Below are 20,072 nucleotides of genomic sequence, written 5' to 3' on the forward strand. Positions count from 1 at the left end.
TTAGAGTGATGTATGATTGTTAATGGAAGTGTTTGAGAGTTTTTTGGATGATATTGATTATATTTTGGAAGATCATGATGATTCTTAGTAGAGATATGAAGCTCTGTGATGTTCTGATAGGTTCTGTTGAGGTTCTGATTGGTTTTGTATACCTTCTGTATAGCTTCTGTTTTGTTCTGATTTTCTTATGTAGGAAGCATGGATTGATGATTGATGAAGATTGAGGTCTTTTGGAAGCTTATGGAATAGTTTTTGATAGTTTGGAATGGTTTTAGTATGAGTTATGAGGTTCTGATGACCTTCTGTAACCCTCTGTAGACCTTCAGTAGAGCCTCTGTAATTGCTCTATCTCGGCTCTGTAACTGTTCTGTATCTGCTCTGGTACTGTACTGTACTGTTCTGTAGACCTTCTGTAAATGTTTTGTAGAATGTATGTGTGACTTTGGAAAAGTTTTCTAACTTTTGGAAAGGATGAATCTAAGTTCAAAAGATCTAAAACAAATGGAAGTAGCAGCTGCCGAAGACTGAAGTGACAGTAACAGTAGTGAGCTATGAAGAGACACTGTAGAGGCCTTGGTGACTCTTCATAATAGACATACCTCTTAGGAGGTGCATCCACGACCTAAGAAGGATTATTGAGAGTTATTATGAGAGTATTGTAGTGAGGAGATAATGTACTATTGAGAGAGTGAGAGAGAGAGAGCCAAAGATAGTCAATTCTATCAAAATAGTATAACTATATATGAGAGATTGAGAGAGAGAACTATGAAGACATTGAAGATAAATACTATGTGATTGATTTCCATTAAAAAATGGTGTATTCTTCTATGTTCCTTGCTCTATTGATGGATTTTATGAAGGTGTTGAAGATTATGGTTGATTCTATTAAATCTGTAGGAGATATCTACTATGATGCTGTGTGAAGATTTACTATTTTCTTTGTTTTGGTCATCAAAACAATGAAATAAAAGCTTGTTGATGTTACAAGATAGATTTTCTTGCAGTAGAATCCCTTTTTCCTTGGTGTTTCTCTTGGGGATCCACATCATCACACTTAGAGAGGCATACAAAACAGAACATAATAGAGATAGAGCTCTATAGAAGCTCTACAGAGGGTTAAGAGACAAACATCAGAAAGTCTTTAGCTCAACTTAAATAATTCAAAACCATCAAGAATAAATCACAAAGCTTCTAAATACTCCCAAAATCCATCAATCACTACTCCAACCTCTTATATAGAAGGAAAATAGAGCAAAACAAAAGCTCAACAAACTTAAATAAAACTAATCAAACACCAATAGAACATGTCAAAACATCATATATTCACTATAAAACATCGTGAGCTTCTAAAATATAATCAACCTCATCCAAAACACTCCCAAACATTTTCAAAACAACTAATCATCATGCAAAATCCATCAGATTTCAACCAATCGGTCCTCAAAAATAACAAAAATAAACCAAAAAGTCAAGTCATTTCAACCCTCAACAATTATGGCATAGTTTTTTCGTAAGGGTTGACAATAGTCTTAAATCCATCTTCATGCTTTCACTCTTGATATGGCATACTAAGGATGTGAGCTTCTAACCATATCATATGTGTCTCATAGTAATAAAATATAATAAGCATCTTCAAGTACCCAAAACCCATGTATGTGGCCCATATAGTCTTGTACATACATTCACAAGACACAAAATATAGGCATTATAAAAATTATAATGTCTATATTCGTAGTCTCTCTAAGAGATAGACAAATGATTAAAAGACTATATGGGCCACATACTTGGCTTTTTAGTACTTGAAGATGCTTATAATGGTATATTACTATGAGACACATACTTGGCTTTTTGGTATGTGGCCCATATAGTCTTGTACATACATTCAAAAGACACAAAATATAAGCATTACAAAAATCTAATTAGTAGTCACTCTAAGAGATAGGCCAAATGATTACATCACATAAAAGAAGCAATCATGTGACACTTTAACATGTTGGCTTGTCTCTAGAGTAAATCATAATGAAGTGGTTTATCACCTTCCTAATATTTGAATACTTTGATATTGGCTTGTGCCACTTTATCCTATTGATCATCATATGAAGCATAATGAAATGGTTTTTCACCTTCTTAATATTATAACACATTGATGCCTTCTATTTTTTTGGTATGAAAACTTGATTTATTTTGATGTACCATACCAACTTCATTTGTAAGATGAACCAAATTTGTTTGCAATTTGATTAATTTCTTCTAGTTACTGTAAACTTTTGTTTCATATACACACAAATAGTTGCTACATAGCAACAACTGTGTTTATGTCCTACAAACTATTAACAATTTACATGGAAACTTAATGCACTACATTAATATATTATAAAACATATCTCTATAATTTATGTGCAACTTGTTAAAGTGTATCAATTTAGTATCCAAAAATATATGATTTCAAGGCAATTTGATGTATTGCATTGAGTCAGTACAACAAACATATATTATTTTGATCAATTTGATGTAATGCATTAATTTGGTACAAAAACTGTAAGATTTACAAGTTAGTTTGATGCAATGCTCACATTAGCATAGAAAACATACAATATTCTCTGTAGCTTGATGGAGATCAAGTTGAAGCCAAAACGTGTTTAATTTTGAAGGCAATTTGATGCATTAGATCAAGCTTTTACAAAAAACATGTACAATATTCTATCCAACGCATACAATACACATCATGTTTTTACAAAAACATGCAATGCATAAAGTTGGATAATTTAAAAGGAAATTTAATCATTGCATCAAGATAGTATGAAAAAGTATACAACATTCCATCTAGCTTGATGCATTACATTAATTTGGTGCAAAAAATTGCATGATTTAAAAGAAAACTTGATGCATTACATCTAGTGAAACATGAAAAATACATGAAATTATATCTATAGGAGATATACATAATATTACATGTATCTTGATGGAGTGTAATATGTTATGGAATGTTACTAAAAAACTTATAGATAACTTAGTGTATCACATTAACTTGTTTTTTTAAATTAAGAAAATAGATTTATAGCTATATTGATGGAATGCATTAAGTTACCCATAAAACTTGCATAAGTTTGAAGGACACTTGATATAGTGCATCACATGTGCATGATAAACATGAGGTTTTCTGAAACTTGATGCCAAAAGATGTAAAACCTACATGGAATCTTAGTGTGTTATATCAAGTTTATCATACAAGCATGCCAAATTTGAGGGGGGCTATGGAAATATTAATAGCATTTTGGACTCAAAAGACAAAGTACAAAAGAGAGAAATCTATATAATTTGACCTAAAATATACTAGTATTTAGAGAAAAACAATGTAGATTTGAAGCAAAGCATCAACCATAGCATGTCCAATAGGTTAGAACAACCACAATAGAAAAGCTACATTTGTAATGACACATACTTCAATCCTCAACAAGGCAAGATATACCAATTTGCATTTCGATTGTAGTTGGAATGAGGAAAGATCCTCATAAAAGACTAGTTATCCAAGGGTTGATTTCCATATTTCTTGAACGATATAAACTTGTGCACTTGAGATAAAACATTGATGTAATTGTTTTGTTAAGAAGGAAAAATAATTTGATTTTGAAAATTTTGGAAAAGATGGTATATCAATTATAAAAATTTGATGCATTTCATCCAAATTGACTTAAAAAATGGCAATTTTGGTAATTTTTGGAAAAAGTGTGTATCAAACATTCAAAGTTGATACAATGCATCAAGATTGATTGAAGAAAGGGTGATTTGGGCAAGTTTTGGAAAAAATGTGCATCAGTGATGCAAAGTTGATACACTGAATCAAGATGGACTAAAAAAAGAGTGATTTTGACAACTAATCAAAAAATTCTACATCAATGATGCAATGTTAATGCAATGCATCAAGATTGACTAAAAAAATGGCAATTTTGGCAAGTTTTGGGAAAAAGTTGATGCAATGCATCAAGATTGATTGAAATAATGGCAATTTTGCAAGTTTTGAAAAAAAAAAAGCATCATGATGCAAAGTTGATGCATTGCATCAAGATGGACTCAAAAAAAGAGTGATTTCGATAAGTTATGAAAAAAGGTTACATTAGTGATGCAAAGTTGATGCATTGTATCAATATGAATGGAAAAAATTGCAAAATTTGAAACTTTTCAATTTTAACAATGGAAAAGAAAAATCATTGACAAAAGAACTAATAAAAAAGAAACAAAATAATGAAAATAGTAGACAAAAAAAACTTGGGTAAAGCTTTCAAATGCTGCTGTTTAGGACATTGTCGTGCCATTAGCAACAATATATGTTAGTACAAGGTAAATGTTGTGATATTGACAAATCCAATCAACGTGATAATGACTTTGGGATTCATAGAATCATACTTGGCATTAGTGAGATCTTGCATGTATAACAATCAATGCGTGGTGAATGTGACAATACTGAAAATCTGACTTGGATGACGTTTTGTCGATTTACAAGAATGAGAGATGGGATGGACTTGGCATGAGAAATTTGCAATGCAATCTTCATTCATATTATATAGACTTGTAACAATTGATTGGATACTTCAGTCTTAATATTGTAAGCATGTGTGAGCTCGTTTGGGTGATTCTCTTATTTTCTCAACTTGTAATGATCCTCTTCGTAAAACTATTAAACATATTAATTTTATGGTCCTTTCCTATGAAAAATTATATGTCTTATATTATCTAATTAATTTTAATATAATAAATAAATCATGTTATAATAAAAAAATATATCCATGAACTTGTTAGGAGATATTGCTCAAACTCTATAGCTTGTAGAGATTAAACATAGTCATATTAGTTGTAAATGATATTTTTGATAGATATTATTATATTTTGAAAATAAAATACATAAGAGAGTCTACAATAGTATGTATGAATCATAAAAAATAAAAAATATATTTTTATAATACTCCACCTAAAATTATCATTCTCTTTTAAAACTCCTCTTTTTGTAATTCTGTCCATGTTGCCTCATTGACCAAGTATCTTTCAGACAATTTGAGTACCCGTACATCTATATTTTGAGTTGATGAAGAAAGTTACAACAAAAACAGGTTGTAGACCACTCTAGGATAGTTTCGACTACATAGATACATATAGTTCTTGTCACTTGTTTTCTTTTTGGGTTATGTTGGAAGGAGAGTTTCTTGAAAAATATATTGTTTGTGAAGATATACAATTCACGTATTCATATAAAAATATTGTTGATTAAGATAATTCTTATTCTTCACCTTCATCCAACAATTTGAGATTGTGATTGTGATTATAATTATGATTATGATTGTGATTGTGAATGAGATTAAGAGTGACATTGGGATCCCTTATCATTTACATGATATAAACTTGGGGGTGGTCAGGAGGTTTGAGCTCCATATTGGTGTGCAAGTTGTGATTTTTCATTGTTTCTCCTCTATCAACTTGATCAGATATTATATCAATTTCTCTATTTTCTCTATATGTATCATTATTTAGTTGGATTGGCTATATAATTTATCATGATTAGGAAGGAGTCATGTTGCAAGTGGTATTAGAGTAGTTCTAATCCGAGAAGATGGAAAGCTTGGAGCAAAGAATCAAGGAGCAAGAAGAATTTATTCAACCTCTCCTTAATGATATAAGAAGGGAACATGTTGACAAGGAAGCTACAAAGGTACCAAAAATCATCGTGAATCTAGGAGATAAAGCATATGACTCATATGGGGTGAGTTGACTAGAAAGTCACCTCAACAATCTAGGTCACAACAATAAGCAAAGAAAAAAGAAAGATATTTTGAAGATGACTGTGTAGAAACTACTATTATAAGTAGGATGACTTTTTGATCTACTTGAAGATAGAATGAAGATTTAACTATAAAGCTGATGTTTGGGAGAGTGAAGACAAACAATCTACAAGGAACTGATGGAGATAAACAATAAAGAAGTATGTATATGAAATATGATATTTGCACAAGGATCATTTGTGATTATGCGATCTTTGGGTTCGATGTTTCCTCTACGGTTCTTCATGACAAATAAAATCGATAAGTATATATATTTAAATTTCTACTATTTTCTAGATATTATCGTACATAATTTTACACTTATTAGATATTATTATTTATAATAATTTCTTATTAAAATTTTAAATTAAAAATTTATTTTATTCTAACTCATCAAAAATAGATTTTTAAGAGAAAAAAGAATTTCTTCATTATTTGGATTTTTATTTTTAGAAATATTAAGAGAAAAAATTAATAATAATATTTTATTATTTATGATAAATAAATTTTTAAAAATATTTTATTACGATGTTCAAGCTTAATATAATTATGTTCTTGAATCTAGTGAAGATTTTATTTGAGAGTGATGTGATCATTATTTTTTTGGTTACTTTAAAGTGAATGGAGTTTAATATAATGGAATTCTCTTATGTAAAAGGATTAGTTTTTGCTTAGAATGCATTCTTTAAATTAACTATAGAAGTAGCACAAGATAGAAAAAGAGGTATCTAATCTCTTTTGTTGCCACTTATAGATTTGTCTTTTAAATTTTGTAGATTTGATAGAATTAATATATTTAGATTTCATGTGGACCTTGGATGGCAAAATCTTGAGATTTTTAGTTTTTATTTGGATGAGAAAATTGATTTATAATAACTCAATTTATTAGGATTATTTATTACATGGTTATTCTTATATTATATTTCATGCAATATTGAATCTCAAAACTCATTTGGAAAAGAAGAGGATGATTCACATATAACAATATTATTTGGATAACTTTGAATAGTATATGATATAACTCTCTTAAGAATATTCAAGCTATATGGTACTCAATAGATAGGTTTTTATTTCTCTTACTTACAGATAAAATTTAACATGTTTTCTATATCTATTCTTTTAGAAAATATATGAATCATATAGAAAGTAAAATAAATGAATCACATATAATAGAGTATGCTCAATTCAGTAAAGCTGTCATTTTGTGATTCTTAAGAATGAGCTATTGTTTATAAATGCCTTAAAGTATTATGATCAAATGATTTTAGTAAACCAATTACTTCATGACCTTTATTATCTAGATTAAAAGATGGTGTATATAGTTATTTATGTTGAAATTATTTTTATTATCTATTCATTATTTTAAATAAATTTTATATACTTACATATATTATAAAAATTGGATTGAGTTTCTTTGGAGGGAAGATCATATAAGTGTCTTACAAAAGACACAACTTTGAATGAGAATGAGAATCTAAATCTGAATAAGAAAAAATATGGCTATAGTTATTTCTAACTAGACATGCTTAGATATCATCTCCAAGTGAGAGTGAGATTAATTCAAACCAAATATGGTTAGACTCAACTCTACTATGAAGAAGATTATTTAAGAAAATCTAAAGATTTTGATGTTCACTTAATAAAGACTAAATTTGAAGGACCATGAAGAAGATGTCTAGCTATCTAGAAGACTCTTTATGAAGACTTTATGAAGATGATGCAAGGTATTGAAAAGATTATTTGTGAATATTTCATAACAAAGACTCTTGATTTTAAGACTCTACTCTTATAAAGTTATATATGGATTTGGATATAAATATATATGTAAGTGACACTCAAGATCTATAGTCATTCAAGATATGACAACGAATATGGAGGCAACATGAAAGATAAGTTCTTTTACTTATTTTCTTTGATATCTTAGCTTAATGAGTCTAAATTTTATTTAACAATAATAAATGCGATCTAGAAACAAAGTTTTGAAGAGGGATCGGATGCCATTTATCTTTCTTAATATATGTTAGGTAGCTAAGCTTTAAGGACAAAGCTTTTGAAGAGGGATCGAATGTAACTATCTTCTTCGTAAAACTATCAACTATATTAAATTTATAGTTTTTTCATATGAAAAATTATGTGTATTATATTATTTAATAAATTATAATATAATAAATAAAATATATTAATCAAAAAATATATTCATGAACTCGTTAATAGATAGTATTACTTAAACTCTATAGTTTGTAGTAGAAATTAAACATAATCATATTGGTTATAAATTATATTTTTATATTTTTAATAGATATTATTATATTTTAAATATAAAACATATAAGAGAGTCTAAAATAGTATGTATGAGTCTTGAAAAATAAAAAATATATTTTTATGATGCATGATCTAAAATAATTGTTTTCTTGTACAAAAAGCCTAATTTTGCAATTTTCCTCACATAGCCTTGTCGATTGGGTATCTTCCGATCGATTTGAGTATTTGTATGTCTATATTCTGATTTATGGGAGAAAGTTACAGTGATATCAAGTTGCATACTACTTTTGGATAGTTCATACTACATAGATATATGGAGTTCCTATCACTTACCTCTTTTTTTTTTTGAGTTATATTAGAACGGGCTTTTCTTAAGAAATACATTGTTTGAAAATATATGCATTTCATGGATTCATATAGAAGACATTTGATTGAGGTTACCCTTAATCTTTATTTTCATCCAACAATTTGAGATTGTGATTGTGATTGTGATTGTGAATAAGATTGAGAATGAGATTAGTATCCCTTATCATGTATATACAAGGGTGGTCGAGAGGCTCGAGCTCCATATTGGACTACATGTTGTGATGTTTCATTATTCCTACTATATAGACTTAATTAGATATTTTATCAATTTCTCTACTTCTCTATTTTCTCTATATATATAATTATTTAGTTCAATTGGCTATATGATTTATCATCATTATGAAAAAGTCATGTTATGTACATGTAAGAAAATTTATTGTTTATCTTCCTCTAGATAATCTAAGAGCATTATATTCCACACTAGTGTATCTCTCTCTGATCACATATTTAGATCCATATGAAAGTTAGTTTATTGAGAAATTCTATGGATCTATCGGACTACAGTTATGGATAGGATGGTGGTCATGACCTTTGAGCATGCTGAATTTGCAACACACCATGTTGTTTAGATATGAATGTTTTTATATGGGATTCAACATTTTATGTAGCAATCCGACAACACATTACATCACTAGGTATATCTAAACATTTGTTGGAATGACCACCATCTAGTATGAATTCTACCTTAATAGTATAATTCCACTTGGACTCATGCTTTACAACTCAATCCAACCACCCATGATCTATATCATTACTAAAGCCATGAGAAATGATCCATGGTGGAATGTAAGCTCAAACCATCATAGACAAAGTATAACTAAAGATTTATGGTCAATTTGATCTTTAAATGTACTCGACCATGCATGTCATGCAAACATTTGATCCATTGTTGCCTTAAGGACACATGCTAGGTTTAGATACATGACATTTTGGATGATTTTATATACATTTAAGATCATAGATATGATATTTTCTCCTTCAAGCTATTGAATCCTAATTTGTGATCTAAAAAGTCACATTGAGTGTCTTAAATGTTAACATCAATTGTCGCTATTAACAACAATACACATTTCTAAAAGTATTTGGAATCCTAGATAGAACCTTGTTAGACATGGGGAATGCCTTTAAATACTCTTCTAAAAACTAGCAAGGTGCCCTTCTAGGTTTATACTATTGCTTGTAAGTTGATCTAGTGCACCAAATTTCCTTGAATAAATCATGTTTCTAGGAAACATTTCTAATGTATCAAGTTGCCTTGCATTTTTATTAATCACACAAGTTGAGGTAGTGCATTGGATGTCTATGATAATCTAATATATGCATAAAGTTTTCATGATCACAATTTTACTAGTTGCACAAAACTTGCACTAGTATATCAAATTTGTGAATATGATCAACTACTTTTTATATCCACCACACAATAAGATACTACAACTTCATGTAGTGAGCTAAGTTTGGTCATAATCTTAACCAATATACATTATGGAATAACCAGTAATATCTATCATCTCCTAGATCTAAATGGACGCAGGTTGATACTATCATTGTTCATTAATGTAATGAAGGAGACCTAGGAGAGAGAAGGAGAGAAGGGAGAGACTGCAGAGAGGAGAGAGAAAAGGACCAAAGAACTAGGCTCTGATACCACTTGTAATGAAGGAGACCTAGGAGAGAGAAGGGGAGAAGGGAGAGACTGCAGAGAGGAGAGATAAAGAGGGTGATGAGGAGAGAGAAAGACTAGGAGTAGAGAGAGAAAGACAAGAAGAGGAGAGAGAAATGGCTGACAGCCATGGAAGGACAGGGAAGAAGGTGAAGAAGGTGAAAGGACAGATGTATATTTATCAAAATGGTACCTATGCAGTGTCTCTTACACCTTTTATACTTAGATCAACTTGAGCTAAGTATTTCCCTCCATTACAATCCATCCCCACTCAAAATGAAGTTTTTGTCCTAAAAAACAAAGATCGGACTTACTGGTATAGCCAAGTAGTGGGCTGCAGAGTACTACTCTGTACAGCATTACAAGTGGCAAAAGATAGTTGGGAGGGGGGGTTCTTGGCATAGACCCAGTAAAAGATTGCCTAATATTCAAGAGTAGTACTAGTCTATGCAGAGGGTCAAGGTCAGCCTGTAGCCACTCGGGTCAAAAGGGAAAGTGTTATCGCTGCCATGCATTGGATCAGCTTCCATAAGGTCAAAGTCAAGTACAGCTGGAAGCATGATCAGCATGGTGGTATTCGCTAGCTCTTCCATAAGCCTCTCAGGCATCACCATGCTCTGTATGACTGAAGCATATGAGGCTGAAGTCACCATTGCATGGACTGCATCAGCCCCCCCTAAGTGCTGCATATTCATGGACCCTGCATTCTTAGTGATGTCCAAGCATTTAAAATGTAGGTCTGTGGACTGAAGGGGCTCCTGCATGGGGTCATGATCATCCAAATCCACGTGCTGCCCATGATCTTCTTTCTTGAGCTGAAGTTCTTGTTGTGGACCCATACCAAAATGGTCTTCAACAAGATCTTCTCCATCCTTTGCATCATAATACTCTATTACCAAAAGTATTTTGGTAGTCTTTGCCCTGCATGTGGCTTGATGATTACAAGATATTGGCTTAGCACATCGATAGCATAAGCCCGCAGCATGCAATTCCCGCATCATATCACTAGTAAGGTGTCTAATGCGTTTAGCCTTAGATAGCAATTTACACACATGCTCATCACCATCGGTTAGCTCAGTAATAGTTCTGACATGCTACCCATAGTCATCTTGCTGCTCATGTACAACAGATGGCTGTCCATGTTCATGACCATAATGCTCATGCTGTCCATATGGATGGTCATACCAATGTGGCTATTGCTCATAATGATATTCATGCTCTCCATACTGCATATGGTGATAATAGCCCTGCTGCTCATATACATCTATTTGCTGTTGACTATTACCAAAACTTTGGCCATATTGTTGCCCATCAACATGTTGCCCAAGATTGCATGATGACTGTCCAACATGACTACAATGGTGTCCTTGCATCCTAGGATGACCATAAGTATGATAAGTGGCAAGTCCATGAGCATAGGTAACGGCATGATGCTGGTCCTAATCACTGGCTTGCTGCTCCTGCATTGCATAAGAATCTCCATATGCATGCTGTTAACCAAGGCTGTATGAGCTACCATTTACATATCCATGATCATGACTTGCATAAGAACTATGTTGCTGCATAAAGGAATGCTTGTAAGCATAATCATGCTGTCCATGATAGCCATACTACTAATCAAATCTATTGGAGTATAATCCAAATGTGGCCAAATGGCCAGTCGAGGCAGATGGTGGTGGCATAGTTGTGCTCCCCCAACAGAGCTGCAACTGTTAGGGATTGGAGCTGAAAGATGAGATAATGGTCCACTGGAATGGAAAACAGTACTTGGATTTGCAGTAGCCTGGCCACTACCATCAAGGGGATTCAACGCTCTCTCAAATGATCTTGGAATCCCATGGACTGCTGCAGCCTGTCTAGACCTGCCATCAAGGGGATTCAGCACTCTCTCAAATGAGCCTGGAATCCCACGGACTGCTGCAGCCTGTCCAAACCTTTTTTCAGTACTAGCTCCTGCCCAATTAGGAGCTCTACCTGATTTTGAAGCTCGAAATGCTGATGTATCTGATGAAAGACCTGGTTCAGACATCCTTCTTTTACAAGAACTTCTTCCACCATGCACATGATCAGATCTGCTAGTCTCCAGATAATCCACAGAATCACATGCAAGGTTCCCAATTCGAATGGCACCTTCTCCTCCATTAGCTTCAAACTGGGGGGTGATGGGTAAGCAAAGAGCGAGGAATCCAAACCTTGCTTATTTTCAGGAGCTTGCCTTGCATGATGACTATCAGCCCCCACAGAGGAGCTACTGTGATCGCCTACTACGGCAGTATAAGATACTTGCAACTCTCTTCCTGGATGATACACTAGGCACCCTTTACCCTTGCTATTTTCTGTTGACAAAGTTCCAAAGCTTATCCTTGATCCTCCACTGCATGCCCCATTAGGGAAAGAACCATCGAACAAGTGAACTGTAGAGGTGCCTGCATTGGACAGTGACCCCTTAGCTACATCCCAACTTTCAGCTCTAGGAGAAACCAATTATCTAGCTCCACTTCTCGCTACCCAGCTGGGTACCCCATTGATTGAGCCTCTGTTAACTAAAACATCAGAAGGGTCTTGTGTAAACTCACTAACAGTATTCACTTGCCCTGAACATGCTGGCTGAAAATAACCATAAGCCCCAGTTTGCCACCCATGCCCCACATTTGCACCAGCTGGCATGTTGGTCCTGCTAGTTCGAGATCCTTGAGAATCAAAATTGCTGAGGTTACTAGACATTTCAAAACAATTCTATCACTTTGCTCGATGTGATCCCTCAACGGTTCGTTCTTGAGGTAGCTCACTTAAGGAAGGTGTTCTCCATGTATCACCCTCCCTGAACCAGCACTCTCCATCAGCCATTCGATTCTTTTTTCCACTTGCACTGCTTCCATTGTGATTACTAGCCACTTGATTGCTCCCACTTGGATGGCCCTCAACATTTGGGGCATAGGCTTGCCTGCCGATACCTAAAAGAGGAGTGTCATTCATCCACAATCCATAATTCATTCCATGGTAGAAACACAGGATTCATCTGTTTTAGCTCAACTAGGTTGGCCTGATATGAGATTGCCCATTCTATGTACACTCTCATTTCCTAATAGAGTTCCATGCTTAGAAATAACCTGGCCTCGACTTGATTTTGTGAAAATGGGATCACTGACATTTACGAAACCGGGTCATGCAAAGTATCCATCCATGGAGCTTGCATATGCTTGATATTTTCAAAGTAGTGGAGCAAACCTGCAACAAGCAAAAAGAAGAGTCTGGTGGTACCTCTGCTAGTCACAAGGCATGCCTTCACATTCTTGAGGGTCTGGGTTCTTTGTTACAGAGGGTTGGCCTTATGTCAGAGATCATTGCCCTTTTGGCTGAGATGCGGTGCAATGTTGTGGTGGCTGCTGAGTTGTGGACACATAATAGACGAGTTGCTTGCCTCCTCTTAGTAATTGATGAGGCCACAGGTGGCCCGATTCAGGATGAAGACAAGCTTTCTCACATTAGAGAGTCCCTCTGCAATGTCCTCAAGGAATCGGACAAGAATGCCAAAGGAGCATGCACAGACTTTGCTACTGGTGTCACTCACATTGAACGCCGTCTACACCAGATGATGTTTGCTGACAGAGACTATGAACGTGATGATGAGGATGATGATTGGGATATGAATGACAAGATTACAGTGGAGAATTGTGATGAGAAGGGCTACTCTGTAAGTAGTAAACATTGAGTGCCAAAATCGTCCAAGCTTGTGTTTGATACTATTTGCACATTGACTGATATGTAGTATGTAGTCTTACTACTTCCAGCACCTCATTTTTCCCTATGATGGGTGGCAGGACTTGTACAGATTTCTTTTCTGAGCATTTTCATGAAGGCAAACATCACTATCAAAGTCTATCCATTCCGTCCATCAGTCCCTTAGAAAGCACACCAGCAAAAGAGGAGGAACACCAGGCAGAAGCAAGTCAGCCTTTCCCCCTTGCATATTTGAAGTAGAAGCATTTTCAAATGGGTCATCCGTGATGCCAAGCATTTCTTGAACAACTTGCAAACCCTAGCTCAAACACCGCCTTCGCCATTTTCCCCGTTTGTGGCATGTTATGTTCTGTAGTGGTCAGCATTCCCGGAAGGCACAGTCCATAGCTTTGTCATGCTCAACAATCTGTGAGAGTTGTCAGTAGCTTTCATTCTCAGGCTCGACATGGGGGTGGCAACTTCTGGAAAGAAGCAGATTAAGCAGTGGAAGCTTTTAGATCTTGTATCGAGCATTCTTTTTGTGGCCGTATTCCTATTTTTAGTTCTTGTTTACACTCCTTTACGAGACTCGTTAGCAACCTCAGGATGACAAGCGTTGGCTTTGACAATGATTGATGTGTGGAACAAGGAAGGGATGCTGCAAGCTATAGAGGCTGGCCAGCAACCTTTGGAACCATGCCCGCAGGAATTTGTTGATCACATGCCTTGCGAGGACCCCAAAAGGATGTGGCATTTGAGCAAAAGAGGAGGAACACCATGAAGAAGCAAGTCAGCCTTTGCACATAGATTCAGTCCTCACGCAGCTACACCTTTGGAATCTCCATCAGATAGTCCTGCTTCATGGAACTCTTCACAAGCCTGCTTTAACGGAGAAAGCGATCTTCTTCGTGGCCAGAGACTGTTTGGTGGTCCTCAGAAATCAAACTCTACAGCCAAAGAACCAGCAAAAGGTTTCAAAAGGCTTTTGCATTTTGGGAGAAAAAGTTGTGCATCTGAAACAGTTGCAATGGATTGTGTTTCTGCATTAACAACATCTTTTCCAAGATAATGGGGCAGTCAATTCTGTACAGAGCTCTATCCCAAATATGCTCAAGTTAGGTGCTGCTCGTTTGCCGAACTCTTCAGTGTCACAGATTGGTAATGTTTTTAGTCGCTATGGGTGGTGAGGATGTCGATGCCGAGGGCTCCAAGATGGAGGAGGTTGACTAAATCGTTTGTGTGGCTTGGTGATGCTGCATGTGGAACCTTCTCTGAGTTTGAGAATGCAATACAGAAAGAGACCTCAAAGGCTCCTGTGCCTGGTGGTGCTGTCAAAGAGTTTATTGTTCATAATATAAATCATGAGATTCTTATGAACACATAAGAACTTTACTAGGATTTATAAGAGGAATTTTCATACATAACTCACTCATTGTTACCCAACAACCAATTTAGACATCACTTAGTTACATAAGTTCATTTGTATTTGTCATACAATTTTCAGTTGTACCACGTATATTGATAAAAAAAAATAAGTCTATGGGAACCTATAACTTAATCAACTGGAAGTAATTGACATTCTGCAGGATAAATCACATTGATTCAAGTGGAAAATATGGTTAGAACTCAAGAAAAATGCCAAAAGTCCACTAGGTTCATGGGGGACCTAAAGTAATAAACTTAAGTGACCTGTCAATGACCTAAGTAGGTCAAAAAGTGAAGTGGGAGCTGAGCAAGATGCAGCTCGCATTTTTTGGCGCAAAATGTGGGCCTGGATACCTGCAACAACTGGAGAAGAACTGTAAGCTATAGTGCATGCTTTGGAGCATGCAAACTGAAGGCTAACTTGAGCTGAAGATGAAGATACAAACAAGAAAGGTGAGAGCTCCTCTTACCCGTCCATTTGGTATGACGAAAATGAATGGTATGACAGTCTATAAAAGGGGGAAATTTGAGAGAAAAGTATTCAGCCTGCTCTTGTGTACGTCTTCTCTCATTTTATTTACCTTATTCATGGTCCAATGAAGCCTGACTTGTACCCAAGTACTTGAGTGACTTTGGGGCAAGCAAAGGGGGAGGATTTTGAAGGTGTAATGGGCTGTTATGGGCTGAAAAAACCAGTCATAAACAGGGCAGTCCACTGTTCTTATCCATTTTGTTGAGCAAACAAGTGATCCATGTGGTTGTAATAGAAGAAATTGACCTCTTATCATCAGGGCTTTACTCATTAATGATTAGAGGAGCTTATTCTTGAGTATACGTACAGTTTTTGAGCTTGATTATGGGCTGGAAATTTCTATTTTAAAATAGGGCTGAAGTTAAATTTATGCTCCATCAATGCATTTCCTGTACTATTGATCTATGTCTTGAATGTACTTGAGTCTACCATCAAAATACTTGTTTCTTGGAGTTGTAATCCGTCTATGTACATGAGATAGAAGCCCTTTGAGCTTGCATTTGGTATATGCATTTGGATTAAAATATGAGAATATCCTTTATGTAATGGCTTATTTTTCCCAAATGTATTTGATGTAATCAAGTTAAAGGCATTCATTCCATTCATGTATACTAAATACACAGAAAAAACTTGATATCTTCTTCTTCAACTAAGTCATTTCTAAAACCTGAATCTTGTCAAACTCCATTCTTTTTCCCTTCTCCAAACCTTGAATCCCACACTCTTCTTTTGCTCTAAGCCCTGGTGGTAGACCTTCAACCCCTAACACGACGATAGTGGTGAACCCGACGTGAAAGTCCACTGCGGAAGAGGAAGTACAATGGGAGAATGATCAAGTTTGGGAGGAGATGCTTTGCAATGGTTGGTTCGTCTAATGCAAGAAAGCCAACAACAACAATTGCAATTTCAACAGTGCAATTGCAACAACAACGGAGACAAGAAGAAGAGCGGAATGATGCCGCCACCATTAAAGCTTTGGAAGCAGTTGGGCAAGAGCTCAAGCAATTTAATGGGCAAAATGTGTCCTCTTTTATCCGCCTCTATACTGACAAGATGGTCTTCTTCGGAGTTCCTCATCATGCCTGGAGCCGATATTTTGCCCGTTTGGCCGTGCATGGTCTCCAGTACCGAATTCATAGTCTTTTCCAAAAAGACGCGGGATGGTCCGCATTCAAGAAGGCTCTTCGAGAAGAATTTTTTCTTGAAGATTCTGGCCTTATGACAAAGAAAGTTTTCACTGAATGGGTCGAAATGCCCAATAAGGGTCTAATTGCCAACCACTGCTCTTCTTCGCGAATTTGAAAGCAAATTTTCTCAACTAGATCCTGACGATCGGCAAGGTATGGAAAGCCAGAAGATTGAATTATTTCTAAAGGCTGCAGATCCTTTCCTTCAAGAGAAGCTAACTGATTGACTTGAAGATCCTGACTCTGAGACAGGATTGAAGCATGCTTGGAGTGATGTCACTGAAACAGTTAATATGATTGCTTGAAGAGAGCGATTGCACCTAAGATGGGGATCTACCCCTGCTCCAACTGAATCCATGAAGGAGCATGTTCCTGTTTCTCGACCTCCTGTCTCTATGGCCGAGCAACTAAGAAATTCTGCTGTTTCATCTCCAAAGAAGGATGTCATGGATGAGCTAATTAAAAGCATGCGTGATCTCCATCTTAATCTAACGGAGATTAATTCAAAAGTGGAAAGGCTTGATGTGAAAGTGGAAGAAAGGGGACGGTCAACTGCCCAAAGACCTGTACGAGAAGGCTTCAAAAGATGCTGTATTTGGTGTGATAGCCTACAGCATGATAAGAGGGAGTGCGGTGCATTCCGTGAAGCTAAGCACAAAAATTAGTCTTTTGGAAGGATGGTAAAATTCATGCAATTGAAACCAGGCTTCCTCTTGAGCCAAATTTTGGTAATGGTGGCATGAAGAAAAGATTGGAGGATTTGGCAATAAGAACAACCTATGCAGCTGTTGATGCAGCAACCTATGGGCTGCAAATTGAGCCAACTAATGAAATTGTTAAAGCATGTAAAACTGATGCAAAATCTAAAGTGTGGATGCAGGCCTTAGATCGCATCGAGCAAGGCAAGGCAACCAAAGATGATTTAACTACTGCCAGTCAATGCATCCGAGGAAGAACTAGATGGAGCGAGCCAGTTGATTAATTTTCAGCTTTTGCTTGGTTAGTTGAAATTAATAATCATGAGGCCATGATAGAGGAAAAGAGAAGAAGAGATGAAGATGTTGCGGTCCTTCTTCTTCGGGGCCAACTAAACGCGTGACAAGAAGTAAACCAGATCAGCAGAAGGCTGTTGAAAATCCATCACTACTAGAGCTTGATATGCGAGATGCCCCTTAAGCAAAGAAGACAGAAGGAAAAAGAAAAAGCAAACATCCCAGCTACAAGCTGCAGTCTAACATAGAGACCGCAACGGATCTTAAGCAGATCCTAGAAGAAAGGATTCTTGGAAGTAGAATTGAATTTACATTAGGTGAAATTCTCAAAATCGCAAAACGAGGATTTCATGATGTAATAATTGATGTAATTAAATGAAAAAGACAATACATTGGTGAGGAAACTGAAGAATCCGTGCATGCTTTTTTGCAAGCACTTCATGTGTATTTGCAGGATGAAGAGAAGCTGAAAACTCAAGGGATTCGATTAGAGGCAATCAAAGAATTGATTGCAGCCATAGAAGCCAAAGATGAAGATATCTATGAAGCAGAAACTGAAGAAGATATTATGGTTGAAACTTCTCAATCCAAAGTGCAGCCCATGCATAAGAAAGAAGCTCATCATCACAATATGCAAGAAGAAAGTGATGCTCACTTTATTCCTAGTAGTCACTACTCCCGCACCCATTGGGCAAGGGCGACCACTGAAACCGTTGTTACGATTGGAGAAAAAGAGACTCCATGCATTGCCCTTATAGACCATGGCTCGGAGATTAATGTCATGTCAAAAAGTCTCTACGAGAATGGTGGATGGCCTATTGATGTGGACCCAGGATGGCGCATGAAAGCAGCCAATAACTCCTCTGGCGATCTTTATGCAGCATGCCCTTATGTACAAGTTACTATTGGTAATGTAAAAGATGAATTTCATTTCTTTGTTCAAGATTCCTGCAGCTATCCTATCATTCTTGGACAACCTTTTATTTCTGAGTCTCGTTTAGAGACAAAGGCCCTTGATGATGGTTCATCATATGCTCGGATAAGAAGTAAGGATAATGACAAAGCTGTCCAATTCTTGACTGTATGTGTAAATCATCACCGGAATAGAGATCGATTGAGAGATCATCCTGTTCCTCCTAATACCCGAGAATTTAAGGGTTTCCGAGTAGCATTGCTATAACTAGAGGCTATGGCAGTGCATCATGTTATAAAAAATTGCCTCCACATATAAAGGAGACAAGGCCAAAAGCTGACTTGCAGGTTTTTACGGCCAATAGTGTGGGCTGTTATAAACAGTTTTCAGCCATGAATAGGGCTGAAAGAAAGAATTTATGTCATGTGGAACAAGAACTGAAGCAAATTGATGTTTTGCCTAAAGATGAAGAAATTTTAGGGCTATTTTATGGGCTGATTTATAATGATACAATGGCTGAAATACATGCAGCTGTTCATGTAGAAAATCAAGCTGAAAATCAGTCCATACAGGTATGCACATTGGATATGTATGACATAATTCAAGAATTTGTAGATCATGAAGCTTTTGGACAGCCAAACAAGGATGAGGTAAGAGTAGAAACAAAGTATAAGATAGTTGATAAAAAGGTCAAGCCGATGGATACTCCTCTACCACCCGAAAGTGAAGGACTGGTATAAAGGGTATCAAAACAGCCAAGCCTTCGTGATCCCAAAGATATCGGTCATCAATTTACAGTAGAAAGTCTACAAGAGCTGAAAATTGGTGACAACTCTTTTCTCTTTCCAAAGCTGAAAAGCAAATCTTCATGCAGATGTTAAAGAATCATGGCAAAGCTTTTTCATTTCAGCCACATGAAATTGGCTGTGTGGATCCAAGTGTTGTGGCACCAATGGTGATTTTTACGATCCCGCACGTTCCTTGGAATCTTAAACCAATTCCGGTACCAAGGGCTCATTTTCCTAAGTTATTGGAGCTTCTAAATGAAAAGATAAAAATGCGAATATTGGAGCCATCCTCAGCTCCATATTCTAACCGACTGTTTACCGTGCCTAAGAAGAATGGATCTTTGCGATTCATTCAAGATTTACCGCCTGTCAATAAAGTCACTATCAGAAATGTTGGTTCACCAATTGTTGATGAAT

Source organism: Lygodium microphyllum, chromosome 30, assembly GCF_053477565.2.
Source record: "Lygodium microphyllum isolate KBCC chromosome 30, Lygodium_microphyllum_v1.1.10, whole genome shotgun sequence".
Lineage (NCBI taxonomy): Eukaryota > Viridiplantae > Streptophyta > Polypodiopsida > Schizaeales > Lygodiaceae > Lygodium > Lygodium microphyllum.